Source organism: Prionailurus bengalensis, chromosome B2 (assembly GCF_016509475.1).
Source record: "Prionailurus bengalensis isolate Pbe53 chromosome B2, Fcat_Pben_1.1_paternal_pri, whole genome shotgun sequence".
Lineage (NCBI taxonomy): Eukaryota > Metazoa > Chordata > Mammalia > Carnivora > Felidae > Prionailurus > Prionailurus bengalensis.
Window position 1 is genome coordinate 83,193,086 of NC_057349.1, and position 15,705 is coordinate 83,208,790.

Genomic DNA, 15,705 nt, shown 5'->3' on the forward strand with positions numbered 1-15,705 from the left:
AGAGCCTGACGCGGGGCTCGAACTCACGGACCGCGAGATCGTGACCTGGCTGAAGTCGGACGCTTAACCGACTGCGCCACCCAGGCGCCCCTCTCTACTAACTTTTAAAAAGAATCTTCTGGATAAAAGAATCTGAATTAAAGTTCTTGTTTTAACAATATCTTCAGTGCATTAAACACGCTCTGAAGAACAGGAGATTTTTTTAATGTTTATTTACAGGACACTGCAAGATATGAAATTCCACACAAAAATAAGAAACCCATTGAGAAGAGCAGCTTTAGACAGCATGTACAGTTTGAAACTTTTCAAGTACAGTTTTATTGTAAAAAGTGCTGCAATGCCAAACCATTTAAAAAGAGTTCTGGGGCACCTGGGTGGCTCAGTCAGTTAAGCGTCTTGATTTTGACTCTTCTCTCAGGTTGTCATCGCGTGGGTTTGGTTTGTGGGATCGAGCCCCCCGCATCTGAGTCACACTGGCAGCTGGGGTTCTCTCTCCATCTCTCTCTGCGCCTCCCCCACTTGTGCCCTCTCTCAAAATAAACATTAAAAAAAATTTTTTTAAATGAGTTCTTAGTAGAGAAACAGTAAGACCTAGTATATGGGTTAAATGAGAAAAGTCTTGCTGTGAGAAACAGCCTTATATTTGGAATAGAAAGTTAGGAGCGTCTGTTTTAGCTAAGAGAACGGTTTAAAAGTGATTGTTTTCAAAAAATTTAGAATAGCCGGCTAAGATAGAAGAAACATCATAGCATTAGAGTCATCATAATTTATCACCTTTTCACTAACGCTTTATTATTTATATCCTAATTGATTTAGGAACAGCTTAATGTTGAACATATTTGTATAAACGGGATACGGTAGTTATACATCATTTTTGGAAGCATAACTAGTTAATAAACTTAATTTTATGTGTGTACTTATACATAATATAAAGTTCTAAGAGCTCTGAAACATCTATTTTCTTTGATTAAATTGTCTTCTTTTTCCTTATGTGATTTGCCACCAAGCGTCATGTCTTACAAGTAACCAAGAACCAATGTAATTCTTCTGTTATCATGGATAAATATCTTGCACAAGAAATGTGAAGAATTAAACGATTATCCAAGTCATTACCTGACATTTAAAAAATGTGATAAATGGTATAGAACAATTACTAAGCTGACACAGTTCCAGCAAAACAAATTAGCCCAAGATATGCAATCATGCTTACATCCTCATGAGCTGAACATTAACTATAACTGCTCCCAACTGGGAGTCTTTAAATGATTGTGGCTCTGAGTTAGGATAAAATCAAAATGATAAAACATTTTTTAACTATTTCAAAATCATAAACTTGTATGGCAGAATATACTGCAGAGCGTGGTTCACTGGTCAGTCAGCACTTAATCAGGTTTAAAAGTCATTATTTAACTTTCACCTGATGGATTCAAGTCTTAGAGTGCTTCACAGAACAGGTTCAGTCAAAATCTAAATCTAATCACAGAAGTTCATCTAACTAAAATAGAACAGGAGAAAGATTATGGAGTTCACATCACTCTTGCCAGTGGTAAACACATGCATGACTAATGCGTATTTTAATTAACACCTGTGAACATATTAAACAAATATAACAAATCAAACACAACTCTTAATAGGGGATATGCTTAATCAAGCTTTGAAAACCTGGAAGCTCAGTCTTGTAGGCAATTTGGCATACTCTCACTGGAGAGGAGAAAGAGCTGTAACTGTTTTTAATGACATGATTAGGAAGCTGTTTTTTTCCCTTAATTCATTGAATTTGGATTTTCACCTAAAAATCATATAGACACAGTTTTGCTATAGGAAACTAAAGCAAACACAAACCAAAAAAAAAAAAAAAAAAGCCATGCTTTCTTCATTACTTTGCTCTCAGATCTCAGAACTTTTTAAAATATCTTAAGAAACAAAACAAAAATTAGCATAATCTACAATGCCAATGTGGCTAGAACTTAAAAATGCATCTTAAAGAATTTGAAATATTTTCAAGGAAAAGTATTTTAAATTGTTAATGGCTGAGTAGCTTTTTGGCTGCAATCCTAATGATGCAGCTTCTTCCCTACAACCTAAGTGAATACAAAGGGCAAGGTAAAATCCTTTCCTAATTCCAACTCTCCATTATCACTGCCCAAATATTTCTGGAGGTTAGTGGTGATACAAAGTTAGTGACCCACATCAGAAGAGTTATTTCCTGTTACACACTTTATATTTACTTTATAACATCTGTCTCCAAATCAAGTTGTTTTTTTCTTTCCCTAAAACATGTGCTCCAACCCCTCACTGTCACCATCTTTTCCCAATGATATGTGACAATATGAAGCAAAGCTATACCTACTGGGGCTAATTATAAATTCAATCTATTAAAAGTGAGATTCAATCTTGATTAACCTGCAAGGCTAAAGGGTAAAAAAAAAAGGGGGAAAAGTTGAGCATTTAAACAGCAGAATTTTAAATATGCCAATATTGCTATCAGCACTAAAACATTTTGGGTGATTAGATGCATATGGACACACAGCAAAAATGGCTCCAGATCAAATGCTCTTCAAGGGTAAATGAGTTGATCCCGTAAGAAATGGAAGGAATAGTTAAAGGAAAGCTTGCTGAGAAAGGCTTCCACTGCCCCAAGGCCCCTAAAGAAAGAGAAAGAGCTTCAAATAATTCTAGATACCGCAGGGGCCCCTCTCTCACTGCCCAGCTCAGAATTCAATTTACTTGCTTGTTTTCGGTTGGGTTAAGTCAGAAAACAAGACAGATAGATGTGTCTTCTGTGTCGATGTAATACATTTACCTGATCTAAGGGAAAATTCAAAATTGATTTTCACCATGCTTTTGAAGTCAGATAAATTTTCCACATTCTAGAATTCATGAAGAGGTCAAGTCATTGATTCCTGTTAAAATTAAACAGGTGAGTAGCCTGTTTCAGAAATTAGAGAAAATAAGGTCCCTTCTTTCTAACCATGACCCAGTTGCATTTGTGGTGTATCTAGTCTATTATATCCAGTTGGAGATCATTTGAAAATTACTTTATAATTTTAAACTTAATGATCTCCATCATCTATGATTCATCATAGATACCTAGGAGATGAGAGAAATCAAGCTCGCTTTGAAAGTACCAATGAAGTTGTTGCCGTGCTGTATTAATTCATTGACTCCAGCCCTTATCAATTTTTTAAAAAGGAAGACCTAAAAACGAATACGCCAGTTTGAATATTGCCATTTTAAGACTTAAATTACCCTTTCTCTAGATCGAGTCTCTTTAGAAAGTTTAATTAGTTCACGTAGACACCTAGAGCATTATTGATTGTGTTGAACTGTCTATACTCTATTGCCAAGGTCTCTGTGGTTTTATTGTTCCAAATTGGCATAATGCTTTTTATTGTCAGAAGCAATGTATGCATAAGAGTCATAACTATGGAGCAATGAAATGAGATCCTGAGACATGAATGATTTAGAAGCTAGAAAATGTTTCCTTTAAAAAATCAGTTACTGACTGCTGAATTAATAAAAGTATTTAAATGTGTAAGTGTGTGTAGATATACGAATATATTCCCAAACATCATAAAAAGCCATTGACCTATCACTCTGTTTAAGAAAGAAGAAAACATTACCATTACTTTTTATGTGGTTTGTGTGTCCCTCTCCAGGTAACTTATCTCCCTTCTGTATGTATGCATATTCTTGAGTTTTTGTAATTATTTCTGTGCTTTTCTTTATACTTATATCATCTATATTTGTATTCCTTAATATATACTATTTACTTATATATAACTTTTTACTTAACATAAATGGAGCTTATAGAATTTGGTGACTGGTTTTTTCTGCTCAGCATTATGATCTAAGGTTTCATCCTTGTTTCTTAGAGTTGAAATTAATGCATTTTTTATATTGAATAGCAAACTACTCCACGACTATGCCAAGAGGTTTTTTTCTTCATTTTACTATTGATATTGACTTGTGTTTTCAGTTATGTTTTGATGTTTATATTAAACATTTTGCTATGAACCTTATTACTCATGTCTTCTGGTTCACATTTGAAAGAATTTCTTCAGGTCTATAGTCGGGAATGGATGTTCACATTTATTAAGTAATGGCCAATGATTATCTAAAGTGGTTTGTACAAATTTATACCCTACAAGTATCATATGAGAGATTATCATTGCTCTACGTTCTTCCCAAATTTTGACACTGTTGAGGGTATGATATTTTTGCAAAACTACTGAGAGTGAAACTAGAGCTCATTGTAGGTTCATTTTAAAGATTCCGAAATATTAATTAAGACAAGCATCTTTTTATAGGCTTACGTGCCAGCTGAGTTTCATCTTGTGTGAAATGACACTTCAAAACTTTCTCTACTGGGTTGTTTGTTTTAATTATATTGATTGGGAAGAGTTCTGCATGCTAATCCTTTGTCAGTTATAAAGGTTACATGTAACTTCTCAGTTTATTTTATGTTTTTAATTTTATGATGCCTTTAGATAACATAATTTCTTAATTTAATGAAGTACATTCTATCAACTTTTCCTTAATGGACTGTGTGTTTTCTGTCTCATAAACAATTTTCTACTCAAAGAATATGAAGATATTGCCCTACATTGTATTCTAAAGGTTTCAAAATTTTTCTTATCTGTTTAAATTTCGGTGTACCTGTTATATATTTTTGTATATGGTGTGAGTGAAGAATTTCCTTTAATGTTTTTATAGATGATTAATCAATTTTCCCAGCATTATATATTAATCAAGAAAGGCAGAAAAACCTAAATTTGTCCACTTTTTGGTTTTGTGCTTTTAAAAAAAATTTATTTAATTGTGGTAAGAACATTTAAACATGAGATCAACCCTCTTAACAAATTTTTAGCTGTAAAATACAGAACTGTTAACTACAGGTACAATATTGTACAAATGATCTCTAGAGCTTATTCATCCTGGTTAACTGAATTTTTATGCCTGTTGATTAGTGATTTCCCATTTCTCCCTCCTTCCAGCCCTAGGAGCCAACATTCCACTTTTTGATTCTATGAATTTGACTATTTTAGATATGTCATATAAGTAGAATAATGCAGGATTTATTTTTCTATGATGGGGCTTATTGTACTTAGCATAATGTTCTCAAGTCTCATCCATCTTATTTCATATTGCAGAATTTTTAAGGTGGAAACACATTCTATTGTGTGTATACACCACATTTTCTTTATCCATGCATCCATCAATAGGCATCTAGATTGTTCCCACATCTTTGCTATTGTGAATAATGCTGCAATGAATAGAATTCTGATATCTCTGCAATCAGTTCTTTTGGAAAATACTTAGGAGTGAGATTGCTGGATCACATGGTAGCTCTGTTTCTAACTTAATTTTTTTTTTCTAATTAATTTATTTATTTTGAGAGAGAGACAGAGAAATCAAGCTGCAGAGAAACAGAAAAAGAGAGAGGGAGAGAGAAAATCCCAAGCAGGCTCTGGCAGAGCCTGACATGGGGCCCAAACCCACGAACGGCGAGATCATGATCTGAGCCAAAATCAAGAGTCGGACGCTTAACTGACTGAGCCACCCAGGCACCCCCCTCTCTGTTTCTAACTTTTTGAGGAACCTCCACACTGTTTTCTCTAGCAGCTTACTTATTGTTAAGTGTATTGGGTCTTACTGCCATTTAATTTGTAAATGAACCAGTTCCAAGTCCCGTCTTGAGGGCCCAGTTTTTAGGGTCACTTCTGATATAAACTATATCAGCCTAGATTTTCCCTATAATCAGGGCTTATAGGTAAAGTTACATGTGCAAGTAGTTTCTATGGAAATATGCTTCCAGGGAATGGGAATGAAGGAAAGAGCGACTGACGCATAATATAAAGGATGCATTACCAATTTGGCTATAGCGACAGGCTATGACATTATTGAAAAGTCTTATAAAATATAACTCGGGATCATCTAGCAGAGAAAAAAAAGAGGAAAGCATTTGTCCATTGGCTCCCATCTTCTACTGGTGACTAGATTATGAATTTCAAGATAGTAGAGAGGGATTTGTATCTGTTTCATTCCCATTGCTATACACCCTGTACTATAGAAGACCTTGAATAAATATTTATGGGATGAATAAATGAATTTCTTCATAATTATAATCCATTATCCCCTCAGATTCGCTTCTGCCTCGTTCTCCTTCACCTCTTATCATAGAATTTTAAATATACGTAACTTAGACTTTCTCATTATATCATTTTGTCTGTTAATAACTCTTACATATTTATCATACTCCTGCTCCACTACATAAAGGGAAATTTCTTCAGATACATCTTTTAGCTCACTACGGTACTATGCAGCTATGTCATAACTCAATTTTTCCTTTCAATGATTATATTTTATTAATAGTGTCTACGTCATTTTTCTTCAAACATACTTGGTTATTTAAATCAGGTTTTTTTTGTTTTTGCTCATATTTTCAGTGTGTTTATTTCCTTAAACAAAATAATTCAATTACATATTTGCTATTTCTGATATTAGTGGTCAGTTCTGAGCTTTCTCTCTGATTCCTCTGCAGGCTAGAGCTCATGGTAACTCATTCCCTTTGTATTTTGTAAGTTTTGACTATGAACTTGTATTTCATGTAACAGTCTCCAACAAAATAATTTGAGAAGATTTTGAAGGCAGATTTCTGCAAAGAAGATTTGATTTAGTTCTGTAAATCCACTGGCAGCATCAGTTAACAGGAACAATTACCTCTAAACTAAATTAAAAGATTTGCAATTTGGAGTCATATGAATGCAGGCTAGAGGCCATAGTGAGGTTATGTGAGTTGTGCTATTCATAGAGGAGATCTCTTTTTGTTACAACCCATTGCTAACAGTTTTAAATAGGTGAATTTTGGGGTACCTGAGTGGCTCAGTTCGTTGAGCATCCAACTTCGGCTCAGGTCATGATCTCATAGTTTGTGAGTTGGAGCCCCACATCAGGTTCACTGCTGTCAGAACAAGCCCACTTTGGATCCTCTATCCCCCTCTCTTTCTGCTCCTCCCCCACTCGCACTCTATCTCTCAAAAATAAATAAAACATTTAATAATAATAATAACATATAGGCCATTTTTTTATGCTTTTGGGGAGTAAGTTTGGTCAGGTTTACTCTTCGATTGATGATGATGATGCCATTCTGGCTCTTGGGCTTATACAAGCAGATGTTCAATTCGACTACTTACATGTGGTCAACTCTGGATTTGAAATTTATAGTCCATTTTCCATATATCCACAGGAAAATAAAAACTAAAGTTCACTATTTGGCTCCTAAAACAAAACCCAGATTCAGTATCAGTCTACCATTTTAGGATACTAGATTTACTTAATTTTTGGCTTCCCAGCATTCTTTGATTTCTGGCCAGCTCATTGATATATCTAAAAAAACAACAATCTTAGTAAGTATTTTTAGATATTTCCAACAAGAGATTTTAGCAATGGTATCTAGTCTGGCCCACTGCTAGAAATAAAAGATTAATATGCAATTCTTTATGATCTGCTAAAAATAGTAAAAAGTATAATAAAATTATAATAAAGTATTCATTTATTGAATATATTCTATATACTGGCCTACAGTGGATCATTTGTATATATCATCTCAATTAATCTCTTATCAACATTAGAAGACAGATTGTTGTAAGGATTCTCAACTCAGAAAGGTATGTAATGAAATGCTGAATATCACACAGACTGGAAAGAGAAAAGCCTGCATTTAATAGAAGTTGACTTCAAAAAAATGGAACTATAGCTGAAGATTTATTCTTTTGGAAATGATTCATTCTTTCAAGAATACTGTTAAATATTTTCTAGGAAATATAAATTTATTTATAGGCCATCAAGAAAGAGCATAGGCCAGTTTTAGATGGACAATGAGCACATTTCACTTTTCTGCTGCTGTCCAATTGTCGTTCTAATCACTGCTAAGCAATTTACAACCCCAGAAATCCAATCACATATCATTTTGCATCAATCAACATGACAAGTCTATTATACCCTCACAAGTAACTCCTCAAACCTTGTTTCCCAAACCAAGATGTAGTGAACGTTCATTCATCAGTGATGCCAAACTATTATATATCTCAAGGTAAAGGTAATTACCAAATGATGTTTCAAAGAAAAAATACAAAATGAAAAACAAACAAAAAATAAAATTTACAATCAGTTGCTAAACAATATTTTTCCAATATCACAAAATATTCTACACACCTTACAGTAAGTTAATATCATCCTTTATAAAAATAAACTGCCTGATATCATGGAACTCATTTAATTGGTACTCATCACCTATATGAAGCACAGTGCCAACAGAACCAGAAATTTAGCAAAAACTACAGCTCCTTCATAAAAAGCTTTTGAGGTAGCAAAATGTACTCCATAAAAGATCTACGTGTCCTTCACTCAGAAGTTAAATACTTTTATTTTTAAACATTATTCCACTAATATTTTCTCCAACTTCTTAGTTTATATTTAATTAAAACTTCAAAAAAAAAGAGTCACTGGAAGCATAAAATAATGACGTATCTTTGATAGGCAAGAAACAGATAATGTTTAAAAAATAAGATACACCGACTTCAGCTCAGGTCACCATCTCACGGTCCATGAGTTCGAGCCCCGCCTCGGGCTCTGGGCTGATGGCTCAGAGCCTGGAGCCTGCTTCTGATTCTGTGTCTCCCTCTCTCTCTGCCCCTCCCCGGTTCATGCTCTGTCTCTCTCTGTCTCAAAAATAAATAAACGTTAAAAAAAATTAAAAAAAAATAAGATACAAAAAGCCATAAATTTCAAGGAAGGAACGAAAGAACTTAATATCCCCTCAATTTGTCAGTAAAATAAATGAAGATTTATAGATGGTTAAATGCCATTTAAATATTCACAAAAATATCCTTATTGACATTTTAAAATTAAAACAATATTATTTATGACAATGTTGATCTTCTTTAAGTATTTGTGAAATAAGTACTTACATTTAAATTATCAATAGTTGCTCTAGAAATATCCTCTTTAGTTTTATCTCCTCCCCATGTCTGCCTTTTTTAGGAACAGTATCTCATTTTATCTGAGTACTGCTTCCTTCTTCCACTGCAAAGTTAATCAGTGACTTGTAATATGGCTTTGATCCACAACAAGTCAATTGCTTCAGAGGTGCCATCTGACTTTGATGAGTTAAATGATATTCTTCTTTTGGATTTTTAAACCTGAGTCCAAAAGAGACCACTAGGTGTACCCTCTTTCCAGATAGAAGAAATAAGATATAAAGTTTGGGCACTTTCAAAAACTATGTTTTGTATCATGTGAAGGAACCCAATTGGTGAGAGAAGAGATTTTAGTAGTAGGAGGTCAACAAATCTTTGATAAATGATTGAGGCATAAATTTCCGCCTTGTTATTTATTGTGGTGTTTTTATTTGTTAGCTTTTGTTTTACGTTTTGTAAACTCATTATTCTAGTGTAAAATGCTCTACAATGCTTTTGCACGTGGCTTTTTAAAACCTTTTCCTGTAAAGGAATATTGCTTTATAAAACCAAACTAGTCGTGTTTCATGAAGATTGTTAGAAGTAATAAAATCAGTATCATGAGACTTCCTATTAAGCATGTTGAACTGCCCATGTTCTGTAAATGCCTTTCTTCTCCAACTCTCACTAAAAAGATAATAAAAACTAACTAAATAAATAAAGCCATAATACCCAAAAACAAAGAGAAAGGCAGAGAAGATGCCAGTAGATAATAGATTTTTAACTACCTTTGAAAAAATAGCTAATGGTCAAGATTAATCATCAGAAGCTATTTCCCATAACCCAAAGGCAAAGAAGTATCCAGATTGAAAGGGTCCATCAAATGCTGAGTGCCATGTGTGAAACACATGCACACACACACACACACACACACACCTGCACCCACACCCATACCTACACACACATTATTATATTTCAAAGCATTATAGAGAAAATCCAAAAATATAGAAGTGAGTTTCAAAGACAAAAAAATAAGAATTAAAATGGCTTCCCACCAGCAGCATTGAATATTAGAAGGCAATATTGCAATATATTTCAAAATAACAAAATGATTTTTCAAAATGAAATGCTAAAACATGCCCCAAATCTATCACATATGACCATCCCTCTCCATTTTTCTTAATTCCCTACCATTTTTTTCTCATTCACACTACTGTTCTTTCTCTCTAACTCCTGTACTTGTGTTCTTAATGCTTCCTGTCTGGTTTTTCCTTTTTTCCTTCACAAAGGAATCAGAGTGATTTTTGTTTTTAATTCAGAATCGTATCTTTGAAATATACATCCAAACATGTCCAGTCCCTGATGAACACATTGTGATGGCTTCTCACTATGCTTAGGGTAAGGAAAGATATCCATATGTGCACTGCCTGCTCTGTAATGGTTTAGCCCCAACTCACCTCTCATATAACCTCAATTTTTCCCTCCCTCTCTGCCACAGTTTTGCTGTTCTCAAACCCGTGTCCTTACCATGCTCCTTGCTGCAAGAATTTTACATGATATTATTCAGGGAACAAACTCTTCTGTTCCTTCTTCACATAGTAAATTCATACTTATCCTTCAGCCCCATCTCAATAATCACGTTCTCAAAAAAAGCCTTCTTCCATTATACAACCTAATGTATCAAGCATGTCCTATACGAGGCTCTTATCACAGCTGCAATTTTATATTTTTTGTGTAACTAATTGGATATATATTTTTTTTGGATACAATATAAGTTCCATGAGAGCAGAGGCCTTTTTAATTGTCATATTCCCAAAATATAGTAGAGTGCCTGAATCTCAGTAAGGTCTCAGTCATTATTTGAAAGAGAAATATATTATTAGATGGAGGGATCGAGAATGATAAATGAATGAATGAATGAATGAGTGCATGAATGAGTCCTGAGTCTTCCCATACAGGAATATGCCTGTGTATATATGCAATTCTTAAGTTTTTTTAGCTGAATTTAGTCATTTTCTTCACAGAGATCCTAGATATTTAGATCTTGTTTAGTCTGGGATATTTTAACATTTTTTTCCTTAAATGTTTATTTGTTTATTTTGAGAGAGAAGGGAAGGGACAGAGAGAGAGGGAGAGAGAGAATTTTAAGCAGGCTCTGCATTGTCAGCACAGAGCCCAACAGGGGCTTGATCTCATAAACCCTAAGAACATGACCTGAGCCAAAATCAAGAGTCGGATGTGTAAACAACTGAGCCACCCAAGCGCCCCCAAATTTTTGTTTCTGTAATGAATGGGGGCTTCTCCATACAGTTTACGCTTGGTAATCATTTATGAACTACATCAGGAAACTAGCTAAATCTATCTTCCCATCTGCATTTAAAAATAAAGTTTTATTAGAACACAGCCGTGCCCATTTATGTATATATTGTCTATGAAAGCATCAGTGTTATCATAGTGTTGAGTGGTTGAGACAGAGACTTTATGGTCCACAAAGTCTAATATATTTACTAGCTGCTTCCACACAGAAAAAGTTTACAAGCTTCTGGACTAGAGGATAAAAATAAATTTAGAATGACAATGAAGATAAAAGATATTATATTGTTTTTATTTTAATGGGAAAGCCTTGAGAATTTCCTGAGGGAGACAGATTCTCTTTGCATGTATAATTCTGGTTATTATGCATCAATTTCAGGATCATGAACACATCTCTCCAGTCTTCAACTGCCTTATGTTGCTGATGCCAAGGCTTTCATAAATCTAGCTTCCATTTGCCTTCAAGCCATTTGTTTTTCCTCCTAAGCTATTTGTGTTTCCTCCCTTTTATGTTCTTTACCTGCCTTTTGTCCTCTAATAAATAGAGTTACTCTTATTCACCCTTGGGACATAGTAGGGCTACTTCAATCTAAATTCAATCTCTTTTATATTCTGGAAAGTTTGTCAGTGATTAGTTCTTTGATCATAGCACTTCCCTTATTTTTTTACTTTTTTTAAAGCACAGAGAACTTTTATTTCTTGTTCTATTCTCCACATTTTTAAACTTCTGTTTTTTTCCATCTCTTTTTCTCCCTACTCTTCATTCTTAGACATATTCTTATTTCTACCTCTCATTTTATTCAGTTCTTCATCTGAATCAACAGTAATATTTTTCCATCTACTGGATTTTTTATTCTGATGACTATTATTTTATTTCTAAATGCAGAATTGGTACATTTTCATATTCTGTTCATGATCTTCTGATTTTGTTTCCTAAATCCTAATAGGCTTGGATTTCTTAGCAGATTTAAAATGCACATTTATTTCATTAATATTGTTCTATATTATCTATTTCCTTGAGTGTAACAATCTGTACTTGCTGAGTTTGTTGATTGCTTTTTAATGTTGCTAAAAATAGACATTTCAAATTAGTTTTGTGTGCTTTATAATTTGTGTTTAGGAATTCCTGTCCAGCAGGAGTGTTCTTACTTGGGTGCCCACATTTCCTGATTTCAAACAATATTGCAAAGCTACAGTAATCAAAACAACGTGGTATTGACATTAAAACAGACATATAGACTGATGGAACAGAATAGAGATCCCATGCATATATGTCAGTTAATCTGTGACAAAGGATCCAAGAAATGGCCAAAGAATAGTCTCTTCCATAAAAGGTGTGGGGTAGCCATATGCCAAAGAAGGAAATTGGACCCCTATCTTACACCACATACAACATTAACTAAAAATAGATCAAAACTTGAATGTAAGACCTGAAACTATAATACTCCTAGAAGAAAACCTAAGAGTAAGCTTCTTGACATTGGTCTAGGCAATGATGTTTTTGGATTTGATACCAAAGTTAAAGGCAACCAAACAAAAATAAACAAGTGGGACTACATCAAATTAAAAATTGTATGTTTTAGCAAAATAATCATATACATTAATTTTCTATTCATATTTATTTGTTCAAGAAGAGGATGAGCTATTTTATATTTTGCTCTTTGTTTAGGGAATCACCTTTATAAAGTTAGACATAAAGTTCTGAGGTTTTCCGGTGGTCTTTTAGTGTCCCCACTGAGTGACTCCTTGACAGTTACAGCTTTCAAGTTGCAAGGAATCTGTAATCACTATTTTGTTTTGTATAAATAAGATATATTGGTTAGGATAGACTACTATAACAAAAAAAACATAATAAAAGTCTATTTCTTACTCATATCTCAGTCCAGCACAGTGATTCAGGGACAGAGCCTCCTTCCACATAGTGGCTTTCCTATCCAATAGGGTCTCCTGATCTCCCTTTGAATTTTGCAGTTAGGAGATGAGAGAATAGACACCACTTTGGGCACTGCACGGAGATTTTAAGGAGCCGATTCTAGAAGGGGAAAATTTCATTTCCACCCACATTACAGTGGTTAGAATGTAGTCACATGACCTCGCCCCACCTTAAGGGAGTCTGAGAAGATCACTGTGCCAAAAAAAGAAGTAAACTTGATTATCTAGGCACACTGCATAATTTCTACCACTTAAGCTAAATGATTTTTCATTTTGGTGTGTGTTTTTAAAAGGGGCTTTTGTCGCTTTAAGCAGTATACTTCAGCGAAAGTATACTTTAAAGTAAGAAGTATTCCAGAGGATCAGAATGACTTCCTGATAGGGATGTAATAATTTTTCAATAATAGGCTATTCTGTTTAAATATTTTATCTGTAAAAAGAGATACCATTTATCTTTCCTGCAAATTTACACAATAGAATTAGAGAGAAAGCACATCAGATTTGGAACATGTCTGCTTCCCCTAGGCTATATAGGAAGTAACCAAGGATAAATTAAACCCTTTTGAAAACTACATGGACCCAGTTTTCTAATTGTGTCAAATAGTATTATTTATAGTTTTAAACTACTTGAAAAAGGTTTTATTTGCACACAGAGATACATGTTAAATTGATCAAACAACTGTTGCCTTTCTTAAATTAGATTAATTACAAATAATAAAATTATTTGGTCAAACAATGATTTTCAGGGTTTTGGGGTACTACATACTCTTTACTATGTCTCATTTGCTCTGTCCAGTTACTATGTTTGGCAGAAGTTAATATGCTTGAGGCAATTTCATATATCTTGCATATAAACCAAACATCATGGAAAATTCATCTTTTATGCAGAAAATTTTATTTGCAGCTTTCACATATAGACAATACAGTCATTCTAATTACAGAAAAAGTATTTTCTAGAATTTAGCATAAGCTTCCAAGAGGCTTAAAATATTCAGGCATTTGTCCCAACTCTCAATTTCCTTTGTCTGTATAAATTGTAGACTCACTAGAATGTCTAACTCTAAAGAATTACTTCAGCAATACCCACAGAATAATTTATGAAGTTACCATTCCTTTTGGGCCTGGTGTGTAACTGGTAAAATGATCTTCCTCGTCCTTTTTCCTCAAGGCTGTTTCCTAAGGTGGCAGAATGCCTCTATTATTGTTTGACTGTAGCTATTTAAAAAAAAAAAATCTAGGCCCTCAGGATCTCATTCAAACTTTTGTTCCCAAGTACTTTAGATGAAATCAAATATCATGAAATATTTACAGTTTGTACTCAAGCTATGAAAGAACTCTTTGGGAGGGGAATAGGGAAATAAAGACTGCAGATAAGAGAGCAGAGACTGTAACCACATTCTGAAAAGTTTGGGCTCTGCTTCGTAGAAATTGTCTGCACGGCTTAGATACTTGCTTTTGGCAGTTTCTGCTTAATGTCATCCTCTGTTGCAAGACCTGATTGCCAACAGCCGAGCAGAAGGTCCCTGGCGCCAATAGTCATTTCTGTTGCTGTTTCTGTTTGGAGGACAGTTTAGGAAAAGAGAGCTGATAACAAACGGAACAGGCCTCTTGAGTTGGAGCTGATACCCATTATGTTTGTGACTTCCTACAGAAATGCTGACACGAAAATAATCTTTATGGGGGAGAAAGAATAGTTTATTTAGGCTGTCCTCATGAAATGTGAACATGGTGAGCTCACTACTGCACTGTCAGATTATAATAGAGTCCAAATTTAAATTACTGCAACCAACAAACAGAAGAACGGACTTAAGCAAGCATATAATATTTAAGAATTGAGAGGAGTTACAGGTCATGCCTACGTGCATTCAAAAGATTTGGACACATACTTAATGTGCACTCAAAAGAGTACACAGGAAAATACAGACTGATCCTATTCCCACTTTAGCTACTCATTTTATTTTGATACCTCAGAATAATCATTTTATGGGTGATAAAATTAAGTTCCCATCTAGTTCCAAAACCACGACTTTGTGCAAATTTTATTTTAGTTCATTATAGATCAGGATTATACAATAGAAACATAATGTGAGCCACAAATCCAAGCCCCGTAAATAACTTGAAAGTTTTTTTAGAATCCACATTAAAGAAAGTAAAAAGAAAACTGGTGAAAAGAATTTAATAGTATATATTTTTTAAGCTGGTGGATCCAAAATATTATCATTTCAATGTATAATCAATAAAGTATTAATAAGATATCTCATATTCCTTTTTTAGTCTTTAAAATTCCGTATTTTGTACTGAGAACACATCTCAACTTAGACTAGCCACATTTCAAGAGCTCAGTAATCACATGCGGCTATTGGCTGCCACGTTCAAGAGCACGGCTATACACCATCTTGGTGTCTATAGTTTTGAACAGAATAAAAAGTAGTTTATTTTATCATTTAATAGCCACATGAACGGATCAGGAACATCAAATCTGGTGGTTTCATTCACACAG